General features: G+C 50.6%; 1 pseudogene across 1 annotated transcript; it reads right to left on the bottom strand.

Annotated features, from left to right (window-relative positions):
* Window positions 1-1,536: 1,536 nt before the first annotated feature.
* LOC309660409 lies at window positions 1,537-13,064 on the bottom strand (annotated as a pseudogene). Its single transcript has 5 exons — window positions 13,038-13,064; window positions 12,262-12,380; window positions 11,433-11,635; window positions 7,222-7,331; window positions 1,537-2,133 (listed from the first exon to the last, which is right to left on the bottom strand). The product of its transcript is annotated as an uncharacterized misc_RNA (transcript).
* Window positions 13,065-21,601: the final 8,537 nt, after the last annotated feature.

Below are 21,601 nucleotides of genomic sequence, written 5' to 3'. Positions count from 1 at the left end.
CACCAGGCAGGGGAGCAAGGCTTCGCGGGTTGCTCTTGTTTCATGGGATGCCTTTGAGGGTGGTGACTGTCCGTGTCTTAGTCGCATGGATGATAGATGTGTCACGGTGACAGAGGCGTGCGCCTGAGATCTGGAGGCTCTCGGAGGATTTAGAACTGTTGTTTTGTTACAAACATGTTCTAAAGAAGCTCTCCAAAGTAGAGACCTGGATGTCCCTAACCGATTCTCTCCTTCCGCGTCTGCGCTGTGGCCTGACCGGCGTGGACACCCACAGCGCCAGCAGTCAGCCTGCTTTCTGCTTGGTGTCGCTTGGTGCACATGCGGCCACATGTGCCTGCTTGTGTTGTCCGTGGTGACACAGCTGTCCTGTCAGGAACCCCGAAGACGCCCTGCTCATCCTTCTGATGGACGATTTGGTGTCCCTGTGGGTTGTAGGTTCTGGTTTCCGCGTGTGTCAACGTGCCTGTACCTCACTTTTCTTGCGCTGGGGTGAAGTGGAACCTTCTCTACGTCTTTTTAACTCTGTGCTATGCAGAGTCCGTCAAGGCCTTTGTCCATGGTCCATATGGAGATGGTTATATTTTCTTAAAACTTGAATGAGCAGGTAAAGGGTACAGGTCTTGAATAAACTCGGGCAAGAGATTTAAGAGCTGAGGCAGGTTTGCAATCTGACCATTTCCTGTTTAAAGGTCCTCTTCGCGTTTTGCTCTGTCCCCTCTTCCCTGGATGGAGCTGAGCTGAGGTGGGGGCGGGGCCCCCTGGGAGGCGCCTTCAGTTCCTGGTCCCTCCTGCCTGGCCTCCACTGTTCTGCTCCTATGGACCTCATCAGCCTGTCCGTGACTGGGGGATAAGTAGGGTGCCAGATGCTGACGTCATCAGTCTGACTGCTGCCCACTTGACTCTAGTGCTGGTGGTCCACTGAGACTGCAGGCTCATGCTCCTACTGTCCTGAGGGTTTATTCACAAGGTGTCATTTTTGCTCTGTGCCTCCTCACTCAGGCCTTGAAATCTTGAGTAGAACGAGTGATGTCTGAACCGACCCTGCACCGCCCTCGGGGCCCACAGGAGCTCGTGCGCAGACCAGCATGCAGGCAGCCCTCCTCTGGGTGGGCACCTCCCTCCAATGGTGCTCGTCCTGGACTCTCAGATCCCGACCCAACAGGGTTTCTGCTACTCCGCACGTACCTTTAACCTGCACAAGCAAGGGCGTGGGCATGGGAGGAGCCCAGGGCCCGCTCAGCGTCCGAGCCTTCTGCCCCCAAGCCCGTCCCCCTTGCTGGCTTTGGGGAGGGTGGGCCCTGGGGTAGGAAGGGACACAGAGTGTGCAGATGGCACCCGCTTTCAGATCCTGTGGTCTCTCAGCTGCTTTGAACTCAGATTCGAGACTATGTCTTTGAGGAGGACCCCCTCTGGGGGTTTCCTCTGGGCAGCCACTGAGTGTCAACCGACGGGGAGAGGGGAGGTCCCAGCGCCAGCAGAGGGTCTCCAGGGGCTCCCGAGAGACAGCAGCTTGTGGGGGGCAGACGATCTAGCTGATCAGCAGCAGGACGTGCCCGAGCTGGGGACGCAGCAGGTGGGGTGGGAGCACAAGGGGCGGCAGAGGTGGGACGCGGAGGAGGAGGGTCTGCAGCAGGACGAGGGGCAGGGGGTGGGCTGGCAGCACAAGGGGCCTGAGCAGGGGGCGGCCTCATAGCACACGGGCTCGCAGCAGACAGGTGTGCAGCACACAGGTGTGCAGCAGACGGGCACGCAGCAGGCCTGCTGGCAGGGGAGCAGGTGCAGCAGGAGGGCTGGCAGCTAGACTGCTGGCAGCACGGGGCCGTGCAGGAGCTGGTGCAGGCTGGTGGGCAGCAGAGGCTGGACACACAGCTCGCTGGGGCGCAGACGAGGGTCAGGCAGGGGGCCGGGGAGCAGCAGCTGGGGGCGCAGCAGGGGGCCTCGCAGCAGCTCTCTGGGCAGTCGTCCACCTGCCAGCAGGAGCCGGTGCAGGGACCGGGCAGGCAGGGCCGCTGCCGTAGCTCAGGGCGCTGGAGCAGACAGACGGGGTGGACGCGGCCGTGGTGGGGGTGGGGGGGGCTGGAGGAGGGTGTGAATGTGGGTGTGAGTGTGAGGGTGAGCGTGTGTGTGTGAGGACTGTGAGTGTGTGTGAGTGTGTGTGAGGTGCTGGGGATGTCCGCCTTTATACCCCCCACCCCAGGGTGTGCGCGTGGCCCCAGCAGGAGGCTCCCACGCCTGCCCTTCCTTGTTGATGTTTGGAGCTGGTTGCACGAGATCTTCATTAGGGCTGCTGTGTTTTCTACAATCAGCTTTTACTCATTAAACTTGTGAGTATGTTGCAAGAATCTGTTTTCCCATCTGTTCTTTGGCTCCAGAAAACTTGTAGGGAACATACGACGCAAGTTTCTGCTGAGTGACTGCCACGGTTCTTAAGTCACATCCAGGTACCGGCTGGGCGGGAGATAAACTCCCAGCCGCTGGCAACCCCTCCCTCACACCAGCTCTGCCAATGTGAGAACACGACAGGGAAAGATGCCCAGCACTACTGCAGCCCAAACTATAAAGCGCCTAAGAGGAATGTTAGGAAATTAAGTTGTGAACAAAATAGTAAACATTACCGAAGAACACACGCACCCTGTGTCCACTGGGACCCGAGAGAGTTGTGGGCAAGAAACTGGAGGCTGTAGAATCTCCACTCTCCCTGGATGCATCCATCGCTGATGTAAGTTCAATCAGAACCCAAAAGGAATCTTTTTGGTATACAAAGTGAAGATATTGAACCACCAGAAAATATTTGCAATATAAAATTTAAAAGTCTTTACAAATAAAACAGAAGTAGATTTGATGGGTTACATGGTAATGCTGTGTTAAACTTTTGAGGAACTGCTAGACTATTTTCCATAGCAGCTGTACCATTTTACATTTCTACTGGTAATGTACAAGGATTCCAATTTCTTCACATGCTCATTGATATTTCTTTTCTGTTTGTTATTCGTTTGTTTTAAATTATAGCCCCCCTAGTGGACATGAGGTGGCATCTCCTTGTAGTTTTGATCTGCATTTCCCTAATGACCAGTGATACTGGGCTTCCTTTCTCGTGCTTGTTGGTATATCCTCTTGCGAGAATTGTCAGTCAAAGTGCTTTGCCCATTTTAAATTGGATTGTTTGTCTTTCTGTTGTCGAGTTATAGGAGTTTTTAATGTATTCTGGTTACTAGGACCTTATCAGAATTATGATTTGCAGATATTTCCCCTCATTCTATGGGCTGTCTTTTCACTCTCTTGATAGTGTCCTTTGATACATAGACTTTTTATTATTAGTATTTTTAAAATGTCTTTATTTATTGGGTTGGCCAACAAGTTTGTTCAGGTTTTTCTGTAAGATGGTATATAGCAAAACCCGTACGAACTTTTTGGCCAGCCCGATATGTTTTGGCTGTGCCCCGTGGCAGGTGAGATCTTAGTTCCCTGAACAGGGCTCGAACCCACACCCCCTGCATTGGAAGTGTGGAGTCCTAACCACTGGACCGCCAGGGAAGTCCCATAGACTTTTAAAATTTTTATGAAATCCAATTTATCCAATTTATTTAAATTTTATGAAATCCATCAGTTGAATGCTCGGTTAAGCTGCTCCAGCAAACATAGCACATCTGTCACAGCAGCTGCAACTGGGGCTACGCCCTGGTTGAACTTGCAGTTGTCCACTGTCATTTCCCAGGATCCGACTGGTTTTCGCAGGGTCTCGACTGGCGAATGGAGATATTACGGGACCCGCTCCCACATCCTTTAGTCTTTAAAGCAGCACTACTTTCTGCCACTCCTCCCAGGTTGCAATGCTGATTTTGAATCACTATCCTGACTTGGGGTGGGGGAGGGTAGGGGAAAGCAATTTCAGAGGCTTACCTTTCTTAATATGATAATTCCTTCCAAAGCCTGGAAATGAATGTTGGAGTTGTTTTAAACACCGAGGACATCCATTCCAATGACACCTCCAGGGACACAGGAATGACCGATGGGTTGGTTTGTGGGCCCGGCGGACCCGCTCTGAGCTAGATGTTGCCAGGACTCCACTAAGGACCTCCCTTCCCTCTGTCTCACGTCGACAGCCCATAATGCTGTTTCAGGAGTGAACTCTGCGCTCAACCTTCCCCAGTATTGCTGCATCAGCAAATGCTGGCGGCGGGGAAGAACTGGGATAATTATTACTACATGCACTTGTCTTGATCGAAAGATTCTTCTTTCTGGGGTGGGAGCATTTCCATCAAGGAAATTGGAAAACACTGCAAATCACGACCTTTTTTTGGAAGGCTAGTTTCCCAACATATCACTCGCCTACTCTTCAAAAACCTGTAAAAGCAAAACAAAATACCCCCCGCCCCCCAAATAACAGAAATCTAAGCTGGTTGACCAGGAAGGGGAGGACAATCACCCCAGTAGAAAGTTTGGTCCTTCTCGCAGCTCCCGGATCTGAGCCAGTCCTCGCACAGGCACACCTTGATCACGTCCGGTACAAAGTTACCAGTAGTTTAACAACCAGCTTGCAAAATTCCTGAATATTTAATACTTGCCTCTTGCAACTTGGTACAAGTCAGCTCCAGACGGCTCCAGCACAATTGCCGCCGCTAAACTGATTGGCTGCCCATCACGTTCCCCGTGGGAATCTGTGTTCTAGGAACCACCTTCAATAACACCCCGCAAGATGCCTTCACAGAGGTCTGGCTTTCATTCCAGTCCCTTCCACCTGTTTTTTTAATTCCCCCTATGGGTAATGGTTTATTGAGTTTTGATTTATTTTTCCATTTTTTAAAAAATGTAATCAAAAATCTGTGTTTGTTTATTCTCCTTTCTTACAAAAAGGTAGCATGTTATACACCCTGCTCTGCACTTTGACTTTTCCCTTACTGATACGTCCTGGAGAACACTCTGTAGCAGGGTTTCAAGACCTTCCTTACTCCTCTTTACAGCTGCATAGCACTCCATATATGAAAGGAACACAGTTTATTGATGGACAATTGTTTTTCCTCCTGTATTTTGCTATTCTGAGTAACACCGCAATGAATAGATATCATGTACTAATTTTGCCAGTGTATCTTTGGGATACATTTCTAGCATTTTATTATTTATTGTTTATCACTGGATCAACATGAAATCTTGGTAGACCCTGTCAAATTGCCCTCTGTATTGGGTAGTTCCATTTTGCACTCCCACAAGCAGTGTGTGAGAATGCCTATTTTGTACAGTTTTTCCAACTGCATGTGTCATCAAGCTTTTGACTTTTTGTCATTCCGATAGCTAGGAAATAGTATCTTTTGTGGTTTTAAAATATTACCTTTCTCTTAATATGAGTTTGAGCATCTTTTCCAAGCCCATTTGCATTTCATTTTCTGTGAGTTGCTGTTCATATCTCCAGCCCACTTAAAATATTGACGTGTTGGTCTTTTTCTTCCCTGATTTTTGGCAGCTCTTATATTAGTGATATAGCACATTTTCTGTGGTACAAGTTGTAAATATTTTCTCCGACTTGTTTTTGTTTTGTTTTGTTTTTTTCTCCAACTTGTTTTTTGTCTTATACTTTCCTTACGGTATTATTTTATCACTCTACCATCTATCTATTTATCTTCTATGTATCTATCTATCTATCATCTATCTATATCTTTCTATTTTAATGTAGAACAAAGGGAAAAAAAGATAGTTGAAAAATTCCACAGCTCACTGATGGTTTTGTTTTTCCCATTTTAATTCAAGTTTCTTTACTGTGAAATCAAATCCTTTGCTCAGCAGTTGGCTGTAGCAAAAAAAAAAGTGAAAAAAAATTGCTCATTGAATGGATAAGTGCTTTATTCAGAGTCAGAGAGCCTGTTCCTAGCTCTCAGTAGTGTCACCTTAGAGACCTCAGTCGTCTTCACCTGTACAAGGGGAATGATGCCTGTTGGGCTGACCCCACTGGAGCTGTGCCCAGGTGCTCCCCAAACCCATTCCCCACACCTGCGAACCTCCTGGCTTCCTTGTGGGTTTGCTTGGAACAGCCGTCATCCGCAGGTCTCCTTGGAGGATTGCCTGAAGGAGCCACTTTGCCACACGTCTTAGTGAGTCGGCAGTGCCTGGGGATCTGCATCCACCCAGGCTCCCAGACCAGGCTGACAGGGGCGCACCCAGCTTCTTTCTCTGAGATGTGTCGTACGCTCAGTGCCCCTGTGAGATCAGGCTGGGACTTGACCTTCTTCTGGTCCCTGATCTGGTTGTCCCAGCCCTTTACCAGGCTCTCCTGGGAGTACTTCCTGAGTACACGACGTGTGCTCCTGGGGGAAACTGCCTCACCTGTGGGGCGTGATGGGGGAGATGTGATAGTGTGTGAAGAGCTCCGTGCACAGGTGACTGGTCATCCTCGCCATCACACCTGAGCTGCAGTCAGTCTGACTGGCTCCCCGGCACCTGCTGCCCCTGCCTATGCCCGCCCCACCCTGATCCTCTCCCTATGCCTTTGCTCCGAGGATTTTCCATGATGTCACTTCCTGGCCTCTCCTTGCAGCTAGAGCTTCACTCTTCAGGGCCCAAATAACGTCACCTTCTTTTCAAATCCTTCCTCGATCTGACTCAGCACCAGCTGGCACTTCTGCCCTCTGAATTCCCATGGTGTGTGTCACCTGTACCAAACCACATAGTTCGTAATTACTGTCTCAGTTTTTAAATTTATTTCAGGTATATATATGATGGCACACATTAAGTCAAGATAAATAACTATACTTCCTTGACTCAAGGCCACATTTTAACATCTCTGAAATGGGGAGACATCTTCCAAATGATGGCATATCATAGTTTATTTGGTAGCAGCTATTTTCGCTTAGATGTACATAAAATAATGGAGCATCTTATATGGAAGACATCTTGAGAAAAATGGCCTGTCTAGGATGTGTGTGTGTGTGTGTTCTTTAGTGCTTTGTCCCAAATGGGCCCACTGTGAACATCAAACACCTTGTGATGTGAAATTATCTGAAAGCCTCAAGCTAAATGAAGATGCCTAAATTATTATAGCCTTATAGATCTCTTTTTGAGTTTCAAAAGCAAAAAAAGAGCCTTTTCTTCAAAGCCAAATGCATGCCCTTATTTCAAATAAAAAAGGAATAGCTCAATGGAACAAGCATTGAGCACCTACTGTATGCAAGCCCCATGTCTGGAGCCAGAGACACAAAATTAACAGCCTGGCCCTGGCTTCCCTGGGCTCACCTGGATCGGGGTGGGAGAGTCAGTGTAGTTTCTGTTGTTGGAGAGGTGTAAGTCCCAGCCTCTCTCCTCCATCTCCGGCCCCCAAGTGTCCTGAGAGCCGTCAGGTTTTTCTGCAGGAGTAATAGAAACACGAATCCTGTTGATTACACACATGAGGGGTGGATGGGCATGACCCTATTGCTGAATTTGGGATGCTAGGGTGGGGGGGGGGCGAGAAGGACAGAGCAGGGGACCCAGCAAAGGTGTCTGCTGAAGCCCCAGAGCCCTGCCTTACAGAACTGACGCGGCTTGGATTTCTCTGGGCAGCCGGCCCTCTAGGACGTCGGGAGCAGCCCTTCCTGAAGGATGCAGCGGGGGTGGCGGGGGGTGGGGGGGAGCCCTTCACCACGTGACCTGCGTCCTGCGTCCTGCTATGCCGTCGGTTCTCGGAAGGCAGCCGGGCGTGTCTGGCCGTGGCTGCAGCTGCGTATTTGCAGAGCAAGGGCCACGGGATCACTCTGATTTCTCAGGACTCTCGCTGAGCAAGTGGGGTCAGAGGCTTCACGCGACCTCCCTCAGGGGCCCCGAGCCTTCTGGATCCCGGGCAGGGCACTCTTTCCTGTGTGCAGGCTGGTACCTGAACTGACCCAGCAGAGACGGGAGCGAGACTAATTCACCTGGAACGTAAATATTTGGGTTCAGGATGCTGAGTTCATACCAACACCCGTGATACTTGCTGTGCATTCTTGTCAAACAGGAAGAAAACCAAAACACTTCTCTGATAGAAACAGTTCTGTTTTATGTGGAAACACCTCTAACAATACGTGGTTATCTTACCAGAGTTAGAAAAGGTTTTCCAATGAAATCTCTCTCTGCCCTTTCCGCCTCCACCTACTGGCCATCTTGCCAGCCTCAGCCAGGCGTAGAGAAGGATGGATCAGGAAGGAACCCTAATGTATAGTAAAAACAAAAGAAAAGCAATCAACCAACAAAAGCTGAGGTCCAGAGAAGCAGAGTTTCTGCCTCTGTGTTGCTCGACTCATTAGCAGATCCCATAGGACTCCAAGACCACCCCAGGGCATACAGTCACCGTGTAGGGCTCTGGGGACAGGCAGAATGTGGCCGCGTGGCCTCAGTAGTGGACCTTTATCCAGGAAGCCCGTCCGTGGTTGCCTGCTGTGTCTTTATCAGCAACAATACGCCTGTGACTGGCCAGAATGCCCTCCTGACTTCAATCCAGGTCAATTCTGATCACATTACCAAGCCTCCCATATAAACTCAGGTACATTCTAAGAGCGTTCACCTGCAAATAACACTCTCCCCACAAATAACCCAGGTTTGATAATGCTTTTGTCTCATGTTAGAAGAAGTCACGTGGTAGGCCCCGCATTTGTGCAGTGGCCCAACAATGCCATCAGGGACACTGGCTCTTTCTGTCTCTCTGCTCTACCACCCTTAATGTTGGCTTTCATTCCCAGATAATTGCTTCATGATGGCAAGATGGCTGCTGCAGCTCCAGGCATTGTGCCTATGGTTCAAGGAGGAGGAAAGAATGGTAGAAGGAAGGGTGGTCCCTGTTTCAGGGAAGGAAAACTTCCTCAGAAGCCCCAGCAGATTTCTGTCTATGTCTTATTCGCCAGAACTGTCATGTGGCCATCCTTAGCTTCAAGTGAGTCTGAAGAGGCGAGTACCTTTAGCTGGGCATGTTACCTGCCTGGGCATAATTGGGGTCCTGTTGGTTAGAATGTGGGGAAATGGATATTGGGTTGGCAGCGAATGGTGCCTGCCCCAGTGGGTAAGTGAGGAAACCGGAATCTCTGCCCGGTGGTGAGGTCTGTGCTTTAAGAAGAAGTAAATTCTGTGTGGGGAGGGGCTGGCATGCACCACTGGACTCTGTTTTCTTTGGGTTTTGCAAAAATTATAGGATCTTACTGCTAAACTCCCGCACTCTTCAGAGAGTGTTCAGAGAATTTTAGCCTTAAAGAACTGACAATGTCAGATGCTGATGTATTTTGGCAAAATGAGATTCTGTCTGGGCCAACTGGAGAATTCCAGGGAACCAAGAGATACAGGAGAGCATGGAGTTCCTTGAAGCCAAAGGAAGAGATGGGGCATCCTCAGTGTGGGAGCTTGCCTGGATGGGGAAGAGGGTCCCAGGGCTGGTCGCGGGCCCCCAGGGTCCCCATGCCACAGTCCCAGGTCCCACACTGCTTAACCCTGCTCTGCGCTGTTTTCAGGCCAGGCACTCTGGCTTTGACCACGGTCAGGGGGGAAACCACACCTCTCACAGTGACATCATTCTGGATCCAACTTCCCTGACCCACTTTTACCCCTGAAGCGTAAACCTGAATCCCAGGTTGTTGAAAACGTACAACCCAAAATGGTAAATATTGACACAGCCTGATGACGTGCCAGCACCGTGCCGGGAGCTCACACCGGCCACAGGGGGCTGGGTCACAACCTCCCTACAACCTGGAGGAAACTGGGGCTCTCACTCATCCTGGCAGCCCCCCGAGGCCCCGGGCCACACCTGCACACGTCCCCCAGACAGGACCTGCGGGCAGCTAGGGTCCCACCCAGGACGGTGGTCTACATCTGCTGGTGTCTGGCAGCTGCCCCGGTGTACTTTTGTGGGTTCTCCTGCTGGACACTCCTTTAATTCCTGCTCCTGTGGGGAGTGCGGCCCCTCAGCCACCGAGTGCACGGCACACGCAGGGCACAGCGCACCAGCTTCCACGTTTCAGCCCCGCGGGACCGGGAGATGGGGATTATCTGCTTGGCACGCCTGTAAGGAGATCGCCGCTCGGGAGGGCCTGGGACACGGGGTCTTTGTCCCAGGGTGGTTGACCGGAGGGAGGGAGGCTAGGCCCTGAACTCAGGCTCTGGGGGCAGCAGGGGACCCAGGATGTCGCTAAATCGAGCAAACAGAATCCAGAACGTGAGAAGCACCCTGGAGAGAAGGATGGCGCCGTTCTTCCGTGTCTGAATCCGATCAGCCCGGGCTCAGCTTTTGGTCCCCTGTGGGGCGGGGGCTCAGACAGGCTGCTGGTGACTTGGCAGCGTCCAGGACCCCGCCATCTCCGGCCCAGGTCCGCCTGCAGTGAGCACTCCTGGGCCCGGGCGCCAGCCCCCTCCTGCCTCTGGTACCTCAACCCGCCTGCCCCGCTTCTAAGGTGCCGGCCCAGAGCCTCACAGCCCCGCCTCCATCTCCCCGGGCTTTGGGTTCTGGCTCTTCCACCCTTTCTGAGGGCCTGGGTTCAAAACCCAAGCCTGGCCCACTCCCTGGAAATAAGGGACCCCCTCCCCCCAAGATATGAGGCCGTGGCGGGTGCTGGGAAAACGCCTCTGATACAGAGGCACTTGAGGTCACATGGAAATGCTGCTTTCGGCTGAAGAATCGGTTGTCACAGGGTGGACACTGGGTCCCTGAGTCTCTCACAGGCAGACGGGCGACCCTCTCGGGGTGCGGGCCCTGGGGTCTGGCCGCAGCTCTGCCTTCCTCCCTGGCCTGCTGTCTTCACTCCCTTCTATGGCTCTGACTTTATCTTCGAATGCTGTGGATGTCTGTAACCCCCGGAACAAGATGAGTCAGTAACACACAGAGGCAGAGCTGCGTGGCCTGCCGAGGGGAAGCCAGGCACGTGCCCACAGTGCCAGGCCGAGTAGGTCACAGGAGGGTACCTCACAGCCCTCTCCCTTGCCCAGAAAGTACGCACAGGCCGCTGGCCCTCCAGTAACCTGCCCAGTGCAGCTCTTTGTTTGGGTGGTTTGGTGACAGGTGCTGGTTCTCCAGTGGCGCATCCTCTGGTCACCATCGTAAATGCAGAGAGAGAGACAGAGACAGAGAGATGGGAGAGAGACAGGAAAGAGAGAGAGAGACAAGGAGAGACATACAGAGAGAAAGAAAGAGAGAAAGGGAGAGCATTCTTCCTGTGGACCAGGCACTGCTCCAGCCTCGTTGCTCGCCCTCTTTTGGGGCTGCCCGCCCCCCTCCTGCCCTTCCTGCCCAGAACCCACTGTAGACTCGGGGGCATTGTTCCCTGACGATTCCAGACGTGGGATTCTAGCTGCCCGAGGACAGCGACTCCGCGGGTGGGACATTGGATCCTCCTTGACTCCTGAGCGGGTGTATAGCTGTGCTGGGCATGGGAAAAGCTCTGCCCTTCCACATCAGAAGGCCTGGGTGGCTCCTCTTATAGTGACACGGGAGGTCTGGCTTTGATGTAAAATACGTGTGCAGAATAACTCGATGACCACTTTCTCAGAAGGGCCTGGGCTAAACCCTGTTCGCAGGCTGTGGAGGAAGCCGTCCCGGTGGTGCCGTTCAGCCCGCAGCTCCCCTGAGTCATCCAAGAGGCAGAGCGCGCTGGCACCACCGGCTCCATCGTCCTGTCCTTCCCAGGTGTGTTGTGTCTGGTTGCACCTGGGTGACTCACTGGGCACGAAACCATTCAGGAAGGGAGGGAACTGGGTCGTCGTCGACGCAGCAGGGAGACAGGAGAGCTGTTGGGAGCCCACTGCACAGGTAAAGAAACCGAGGCCAGCCTCCTCCCCTGCCTTTTCTCCGACCTGTCCAGGGGCCCCTCCTCTCCATCCTTCTCACGGCTGCTGCCCTCCGCCTGGCCCCGAAGGAGGATGCCCTTGACTGCTCATCCCCTCCCACACCCCTCTCAGGTGGCTGGGCTCCCGGCCTCAATCGATGACCCTCCTCGAAGGCTGGCATCTGTTCCCAAAGCCCAGACAGCTTGCAGGTCTACTGAAGGGGAATCCAGAGACCCCAGCACCTTCGGGGGCAAACCCATGGGGTCCTGAGTTGTTGGAATGGATTTCCCAGGTGGTCAGAGACAGGACAGCGCCACCTCTGACACAAGGAAGGAAAGTCGAAAGCCATTGACCTGCCCCCCCCCACCCCGGAATTCAACACCGAGTTTGTTGGGTTTTGTGAGGGTGAATCGTCCTGATGGGGGAAGTCATGAGCCAGCACTGTATCTGCAATCGTTTTCTCAGGAAAAAGCAGAGCGGGCTGGCTTTCACTGCAGACCCGTCCCTGTAACCCCCAACCCTGATCGCTTCCGCTTCTGCTGCAGCTGCCCCTGGAGGGACCGTCTGTGAACAGAGGCAACGGACGTGGCGTTGGCCTCTGTCCATCGATTCTGCAAACCACGTGCCAGGCCTCGTTCCTGGACGAGACGGCGGCAGTGAATTTGGGGCACAGAGTCCCTGCCGGCTCCAGCCACCACTCCAGGGGACCTCAGGAGAGCAGACGTGTCTCAGCATGTTTTTTAGCAAAAAGAATTAGTGACTCTTTACAGTAAGGCGTGAACAGATTTTTAAAGTTTTGAGTACTACAGGAACATAAGCTATTAAAACGTATATACGGTAGACGTTTTCTCTAAAGGAAAGGAAATTGCAAAGAGTACTTTTATCATTTTCATCAGTAAAGTTAGATGACTTGGGGGGATGGCAGGGTTCTAGGCTGCATGCTCGTCTCCTGCAAGGGGAACTAGGGTGGCACACGCACCTGTGCTGCTTAGACGGTTCTGGTCTCATTTTCTCTCCCTCTTCTACAGGCAACCTTGGTTCACTTTGTGTGAGTTGAATGCAGAGGAGATGCCCCGCCACCCTTGTCCTAGGTGGTCACTAGGAAACCCACGAGGGCAGTGGAGTTCTGCCTGGTGATTGGGGGTTTCTGTATCTGCTGAAAAGTCCGAATCTGCTGCCCAGGCCAGCATCTCTTCTGAGGCCCCAGTCTGTTCCCAGGCATCACAGCGGATCCCCCGCATCCAGACTGGGGCTCCACGTCCCCTTTCCTGTCATTGTAGTGGATGAAGCAGCACCTGCTCCAGGTGAAGCCTCAGTGCCATCCTCGACTCCTTTGTCTCTCACGCCTGCAACCAGTCAACCTTCAAACCCTCATGCTTCTCCCTCCAGACCCCCAAATCCTTCTCCTCTCCTCCATTCCTCCCGCCCCAGCCCTGATCCAAGTCCCCAACTTTTCTTTCCCAGACTATCCTGATGAACTTTTTAAAAAATGTATTGAAGTAAGTTGATTTACAATGTTGTGTTAATTTCTTCTGTATGGCAAAGTGACTCAGGTATACTCATATATATATTCTTCTTCACATTCTTTTCCATTAAGATTTGTCACAGAATACTGAATATTGTTTCAACTGCTCTACAGTAGGACCTTGTTGTTCATCCATCCTATATACAACAGGTTGCCTCTGCTAATCCCAAACTTCCATTCCTTCCCTCCCCTCCTCCCTCACCCCCTTGGCAACCCCAAGTCTGTTCTCTATCCGATAAACTATTTGTCTCTTCTCTAACCTGACCTTGACTCTTCCCATCCAGTTTCTCTGCTGAAGTGACCGAGGTCTCATAAAACACACTGCAGCTTAATCCTTGCGTGGCATCCAGGTGCTTTAGGATAATGTGAAGATTCCAAATTGGAACCTTTCTGCTCCTTTTGCAAAGCTCATCTTCGTAAGATGTGGTGTTCAGAAAACACCAGCCGGATGACTGATGAGAAGTAAAAAGAAAAAAGGAAAAAGCTGTTTAATCCTTTATGAATTCTCTGTACGCAGGATGAATTATATAGCACATAGGAAAAACTGCTTAAAATCCCCTCTCCTCTCTCGGTAGCTGGTCAAAGGCTCCTGCCTGACTCCCCTCACCCTCACCCAGCCTCACCCCTGCTCCCAAGGCAAGTAGCTCTGGCTTTTCTCTAAGCCTTTCCACACAGCTCACCATGCCATGGATTCCAGAAGCCAAGCAAAGGGCATGTCGTTAGCCAAAGTCCTTGGGAAAGAGTCTTATTGATTACCTCCTGCATCTTCTCCTGGAGGTCTGCAATCTGCCCTTTGGATAACAAATCAAGGTCCAAGGATTCTGAGGGAAGTAAATTATAGGACAATTGTGTGGATAACTCAGCCAAAGCCAGACCTAATTTAAGAAGAAATTGGGGAATCTTTAGCTTAATGATAAAAAGTCACTAGAATTTGGACTCTATCACTCGCCAGCCATTGGCCTTTGGACAGCATATTTACTATCCCTAAGCCTCAACCTCCGCATCCATAAAATGGGATGGTGGTGGGGCCCATCCCACCCCCATCAGTTTATTGTGTAAACTCGCTGTGATAAACTTAACACAGTACTTAGGATGGTGAGTCATTTGTTCAGGATGCTTGGCCTCTGCATGACCCGTGCTGCTCACCTGGGCAGGAGCAGGTGTAGAGAGAACACCGCAGACAGACATCACCTTGCCCCACAGACCACCTGTGGGCCGGGGGGGTGGTGGGTGCTATGAAAGCATGAACTCTGGGGATCTGAGCCCATCGGGAAGTCAGGGAAAGCTTCACCAAGGAATGAGGGCTTTGAGGCCAGAGCTGAGGTTGATTCAGTGGATGTCAATGAGGCAAAGAGGAGGGAAGAGTGTCCAGGTGGCTCGTGCAGGATTCCCTAGGCTGGAGGGAGTGCAAAGTGAGTGGGGGGAGGGGAGGGGAGGAGCCAGGGAGAGTAGGTTTCAGGCTGGAGGGTGGTGAAGCTTCATTAGGGCTTTTGTTCTTATTCTAAACACTGATGGGTTTTATCAGGAAGGGGATGTGCTTAGACATCAGAGTTTATTCATTTTCTCTTTTCTCCCCATATGTCTCCATGCATTAAATCGAAAAGTCAATCTAAAATCGGTGTTTTCTAGATTCTTCTTGATTGGATTATGGTGACCACTTTTATTACGCTGAGACATGAATAAATAACATCTTATCTAAAGTTCCATTAGGGCAAGTGGGTCCCACACTGAACTTTGTGTCCTTTGAGAGGAGTCCCAACGACAAGCATTGAATTCTGCCAGCTCCTTTTAGACACAGCCTTCGGGAGACGTAATTTTAAAAGAAGCAGTGACAATTGTTTGAAAGATGACACAAGATATCCTACCATAAAAATGTTTGCCTATTTTTTTCAGACTGATACACCACAGGTCACAACACCCACATGTGAATAATGTTCTCAGGGGATCCACTCTAGGGCAGAATTTTGGGGAAAGGAAAGGGACAATGGGGAAATGAACAGTAGGTGACAGTTCTAGAAGGAAAGCTGCTGTGTGTTAAGGGTGATTTTGCGGTACCAGGAAATGTAGGCAAGTTGGCGGCTTGGAGCTGCTGGGGCTGATAAATCATGAGAGAGGAAGAAGGCTTGGGGAAGGAACGAGGGGACACCCCAGGGAAGTTCATGCAACACTAAATACCCGTCGAAAGCCATTTGAAGAGAAAGCTGTAAAAAAAAAAAAAAAAAAAGCAATAAATTTAGCAACAAGGAAACCACCAGGCATTTGGGGAGCTACACTTTGCTCTGGTTTCCAGGTACTAGTGACTCATAAACCACACCAGTCGCCCCTGGAAACTAAGCATTTTGCTACACTCAATGGAAAAATACAAAAAGGTATCAGGGATGGGGCAAGTGCGTTCTAAGCATTTCTGGTGATAGGACAATAATTATTCTAGTGTGGTTCAGCAAGAAACTGAGACCGGGGAGAGGTGAAGGTGACCAGGGTCACCTGCTGGAAAAGCCAGACGCAGAGTTCACACCGAGTTCAGGTCTGACCGCAAACCCCATGCACCTGGCGGGCTGCTCTCGGAAAGCAGGTCATGAGCCCATGCCAGGATGCACCGAAACGTGGATTCGTAAATGTTCGCTGAACAGAAACGCATGATCCTAGAGATGAAAATATATATCAAGTCTGCAATCAAACAGAATATTAGTATCTACTTCTTTCTGGAAAGTACCTAAAATGAAGCATAATGGAAAAAGAATATTTGGCATTGTCACTTTTTCCTGATCTTTCATTTCAGGAGAGAGAGAGGGAGGGAGGGAGGGAGGGAGAGAGGGAGAGGTGCGTGCTGTAAATATTCCCGTGTGTAAAGCCCCCCACACCCCCATGCACCTCCTTTCCTCTGTTGCCACCCAGTTTTCTTTTGACTTCCTCAGTGGTGCTTCTCTGTTCCCGTCCTTCCTCTTCCCACCTTGGTGGAACCTGCCGTTGCCTACAGGATTCTCCATCTTTGAGGCTCTTCTCTGACCTGGCTCCCTCCAGGTCTCAGAGGATCTCTTTCCTACCTTCCCGTCAAACTTCCCAAACTGCAGCTTCTCACCGCCCCCTGCTTCCTATGTCTTGCCATCTGGTGTCTGACTGGAACTTGTTGGAGAGTGAAAAGCTAAGAAGACACCTTCCTTCAAGAGCCACTTCCTCTCCACTGGTTGGAATCCCCACGACCTACCCAGGGTCCTTGAAACCTGGGGGCTGAATATCTACCAGCTTGGGCTCCCAGGACCCCCTGTTGGGGAAGCAAGGAAGCCTGACCCCGGAGCCGATGGAGGCAAAGGGAGAACGGAGAAGAGAGAATAGACAGGCGGAAGGCAGACCGTGGCTTCTGGTGGCATCATCAGGGCTAAAGCTGTGCTGAGGGGGCCCAAAGAACTGTCTTCTCTACCATCTCTCCTGAAACCCCTGGAAGGTGCTGAGACCCCTGGATGCTCCCCTGGGCTGTCTCGTCCCTCTCGGATGTGTCTGAGTGGCTCCCCCAGGGGATGGAGCAGACAAGCTTCCTGGTCCCAAGGCTGCCTGAGAGACAGAGCTTAGGCAGAGGGTGGGTGGACGGTCGGTGGTCCAGAGCCAGAACAGGCAAGATGCCAATGGGCAGAGAATCCAGGGGGGAGAAATGAGGGGCACAGAACCAGAAGCTTCCCGGGTGCATCTCCTGGGGGCCTGGAGGGGGAACAAGAGACTCAGTGGAAGGAAGGCAAGCGTTTCAAGGGTCAAGTGTGAAGACAGAATTAAGGAGCTGCCGGTCTGGGAGGATGAGGACAGACTGAAACGGGGGTCCCAGGGCCAACTTAGAGCAATTTCCAGAGGTCTGGGTGGGCACCGGGCTGCAAGACGTGACAGCAGGAGACTGGTGAGACTCTGGGGGCGGTGGATGCTCTTCTGAGAAGTCTGCCCGGGAAGGTAGGGAAGGGATGGTGTGAGACAGGGTCTGCCTTAGCTCAGCCGCTATGACAAAACACCAGGGACGGGGAGGCTTATAAACAGCTGACAGTTGTCTCTCGCGGGTCTGGACGCTGGGAGTCCAAGGTCAAGGTGCCGGCAGAGTCAGCCTCTGGTGTGGTGCGTCTCCCTGGTTCATGGACCGCGTCTTCTCACTCTGTCCTCGTCTGGAGGAAGGTGTCAGCGAGCTCTCTGGGGTCTTTTTTATAAGGACCCTGATCCCATTCATGAGGGTTCCACTCTCATGGTCTAATCACCTCCCAACGGACCTACCTCCTAACGCCATCACCTTGGGGGGCAGGATTTAACATGGGAATCTGGGGGACACAGATCATAGCGGGGTCAGGGTGGACACAGCGGACTCAGTGGGCAGCGTCTCCCACCCGCAGGTGCCGCGGCCCAGAGTTGGTGACCCACAGAGGCAGAATTTCTTTGGACGAACAAGCGCAACCCTTTAGGTGTTTTGGGTCGGGGAGGGGCTCCAGGGAAGACAACTGTTCATAGCTTTCTTGGTCTACTGAGTGATTGTTGTTTTTTTAAAGTTTCCTTTCTTATCAGTAAGACCACAGTCGGCCAACATCCGATGTGGGCTAAAATGCAAAACGCTGGGAGCCAGGCATCCAGTCACCTGTCCAGGGCGATCACTGGCCCTACCTGCTGTTTGCTTGCTGGGGGCCCTGGGCACCCAGGGGACAAGGCTCACTCTGGCCGCCACACCCAGTTCAAGTGCCCTGCTCTTCCTGTTCACATGGTTTGAGAGGCAGTGAGGGGACAATGGGGTGAGGTGGGCGTTGCCCTGGGTCACAGTCTTTTCCCTCCAGAACTACTGTGAGTTTGGCCAGGGTTGACCACAAAACCCCCTATGTGTGTGAGTGTGTGTGTGTGTGTGTGTGTGTGTGTGTGTGTGTGAGTGTGTGTGTGAGTGTGTGTGTGTGCGTCTGTGTGAAAGAGAGAGCCAGAGAGTGCCATAAGCCCATTTACCCTTAGATAAGAGACGTCTTGGCAGCCCTGCCAAATTCTATTTAAGAAACACGCCCCCGGGGGGAAGGTGGCTTATTCTGCCCCAGGGAGAGAGAGCCATTCTACAAGCAAGGGGGGATTGGGGGTCGCATGCTGTGGCCACAGACCTGGGCTTTGGACAATCTCTCCTACGGTGTGGGCTTGGTGGTCCAGAGCCTGCGTACCGCAGATGCTCTGTGCTGATGGAGAAACACCCAGAATGTGGGAAGCCGGCCCTTCCGGGGCACCCAAACACGGGAGAATTTGGACCATGAAGACTGGAGAGAGGAGATGGGGCAGCTAGTCTGCGCACAAGGCCAGGCTCTGCCTCGGTGCTGGGACCTGGGCAGTCCCTTGCCTTTGAAAGCTTCAGTTTCCCCATATGTAAAATGAGGGAATCAAAACCAGTCCAGTAATCTCGGAGACACGCTAATAACCCAGCTCTCACAGCAGCAGGCCGTTAGCTGGGTCCGTGAACAATGCCGACAGCCGTGGGCCCCCTGACCCCGCCCTGGCACTGGATGGCCTTTCATGATGACAACGGTCACCCATGGCAACTGAGTCTCCAGCAATGCAGCATCGATACTTGGAAAGTGCTCCGGGAAAGAAACAGTAAATTCTAGATCCCTACTCTCATAGCCATGCAGCGGATTTCAGGGCACTGCAGAAGTGACCCCTGCCCCGAGGATGGCCGCACCAGGAGGGACACAGCAGACGCACCTGGTGCTGGAGGCCCCTCAGCGTTCCTGGGAGGCTGCTGTAAAATGCAGACACCTGGGCCCTGTCCCAAACCCCCTGACTCGGAGCCATGAAGGGTAGGCCCAGGGAATCTGGGTCATGTGCTCAAGGGGTTTCCATGCATATTAAAGTGTGGAAACCCTGAGAAGCCGGGTAGCAAAGTTTGATTTATAAAACGTGAATCCTTCAAAAGTTGGCCAGCTTTTACAAATGAACCTATCTACGAAAGAGGAATAGACTCACAGACAAAGAGAACAGACTTGTGGTTGCCAAGGGGGAGGGGGAGGGGAGAAGGAAGGATTGGGAGTTTGGCAGTAGCAGATGCAAACTAGTATATATAGAATGGATAAACAAGGTCCTACTGTACAGCACAGGGAACTATATTCAATATCCTGGGATAAACCATCATAGAAAAGAATATTAAAAAGAATGTATATATGTGTATAACTGAGTCCTTTTGCTGTACAGCAGAAATTAACACAACATGGTAAATCAACTACACTTCAATAAAAATTAAAACAATAAATAAAGTAAAAATTATTTTTAAAAAGTTGGCCAGCTTTTATTTTATTTTGCTGAAAAAGTCTCACCTAATTCAGCCCAGAAATGCCCTTGGTGTAGACAGCTGTGTTCATGAACATCTTGGTTTTAAGTCCCCAGGTAAACAACACCCTCCTACCAGCTCGCCTTCTGGATTCCCACAGTCTTATCGTCTGGTTTCTTGGGCATTTATGTTTGCAACTCCTGTTCCAAGAGTGGTTATTTGAGACAGATTTCAAGTTTCAGGGCAGGGATGCTGTCTTACCCTTCCTGGGCTCGTTTATGTCAGGGCAAGAGGCTGGATGCAATGGATACTCCGTGTAAACGCTTGTGGAAATGAATTAAAATGAAGTGCCTGGACAAAGGTCACTAGACTTTCGTGGAAGGCCCAGATAATCTGCTTTATCTTCCATAGGCACCTAGTGCCTTTTTGAGAGCTCGCTATCAAATTATTTTATAACTGCAAATACGTGGGATTGGTCAGGCTTCTCCCGGAAGTAACCTCAATGAACAATGAACAATGAGCTGATTTGTCTAAAGTCTCCCAAGTAAAAACACAGTTGAGATAAGAGCTCTGAACCACTGTCATCTTCCAATGAGCCCACAGTGGTTCCAGCTGTGAGAAGCAGAAGTAGACTCAGAAAAAACTATGAGTAAGCAATTCTTTAAATGATTCATGAATTCTCTAGAATTCCAAAGTTTAGAAAACGTTCATGTGGTTAATGCACAATCTCTGTCTAAGATAACTGTGAAAATAAGCCATGTTTGTATCTTCTAAGGGATTCAGCAGTCCCATTACCCATTACTTCTAAGAGGCTTCAGAACAGTTCATTGGACGCAATGCTTCTTTCTGCCTTCTCTTTGCTTCTTTTGGTGTCCTTGGCCCAGAGAATCCGTAATTCGGTGGTTCTCAGACTTGACTGCCCCTGTGGAGATGTGAAAGCTCCTGTCAGAGAGACCTCACTCCTTATCAATTAAAACAGAGCCCCAGGGAGTGGACCCCAAGCATTAATAGGTTTAAAACATTCCCCAGGTGTTTCCAATGGGCAGAAAGATTGTGATCCGCTGCCTTCACAAAACCGAACTGGACTTTCTCCTCAAAACAAATCTTAATCACTCGACAAATGAATGAGAAAAATTCACCTGGAATAGAACGAACCAAGTGAAATTCAGATTGTCCAATAACTGCCTCACCAGAACCAATGAGATTGTTGCCGGGGATTTTATTTCTCCCCAAACAATAGTTATATTAACTGATGTAATTTACTGATTTCTGTTCTCTTGTCAACCTCTCCTGTATTTGCTTTTCTTCTTCCGGAAGTTATTAGGTAGCACAGTGAGGTCAATCCTGGCTGAACATTGGAATGACCTAGGGAGACCAAAAATAACTGTTGCCTGGTTCTGGGGTGTGGCCTGGGCACTGCAACTTAAAAATTTTCCCCAGATGCTTTAATGGGTATGCAAGGCTGAGAGCCACTGATTTTGTAGTTCTTTCATCAAAAAGTCTGTGTTAAACGCTTCAGTCTTTTTAAGTTTGAAGTCTTTCTTCTGCATTTGGTCTTGATAATCATTTGGTTGTTCATAGAAATTCTAGGTCGAAAGTCATTTTCCTCTGCCTTTTGAAAGTTTCCACTCACCACCTTCTATCCTTAATGTTGAGATGTCAGCTTTTAGTCTAATTATCATTCTTTTGTGTAGCTCACCTACCATTTTTCTCTCTGCTACCCTTTAGATTTTCTCTTTGTCCTTGTTGTTCTGCATTTTTACTGCAACGCATCTGACAGTGGGTTTATTTTTATGTATCCTGCTTGCTTCTCTGTGTTATCTTTCTATTTGAAAACTCGTGTCTTTCTTCAATTTTGGAAAGTTACCTTCTGCTATAAGTTGGATCTTTCCTCCACTTTTTCCTATGTTCTCTAGTCCTGGAACACCTATTAAATGCATGTTGTAGGGTCTTGTTTCGTTTTCCATGTCATTTAAGTCTCTTTTATGTTTTTCATTTCTTTATCTCTATGCCTGTTAGCATTAATTCCTTGGTACAATCTTCTATTTCACTAATTGTCTCTTTAACTGTGTTTAAATCAC

Source organism: Balaenoptera physalus, assembly GCF_965194825.1.
Source record: "Balaenoptera physalus genome assembly, chromosome: 4".
In the NCBI taxonomy this organism is placed as follows: domain Eukaryota; kingdom Metazoa; phylum Chordata; class Mammalia; order Artiodactyla; family Balaenopteridae; genus Balaenoptera; species Balaenoptera physalus.
The sequence above is the reverse complement of the archived record's forward strand: the minus strand, read 5'-3'. Positions and strand labels throughout refer to the sequence as shown.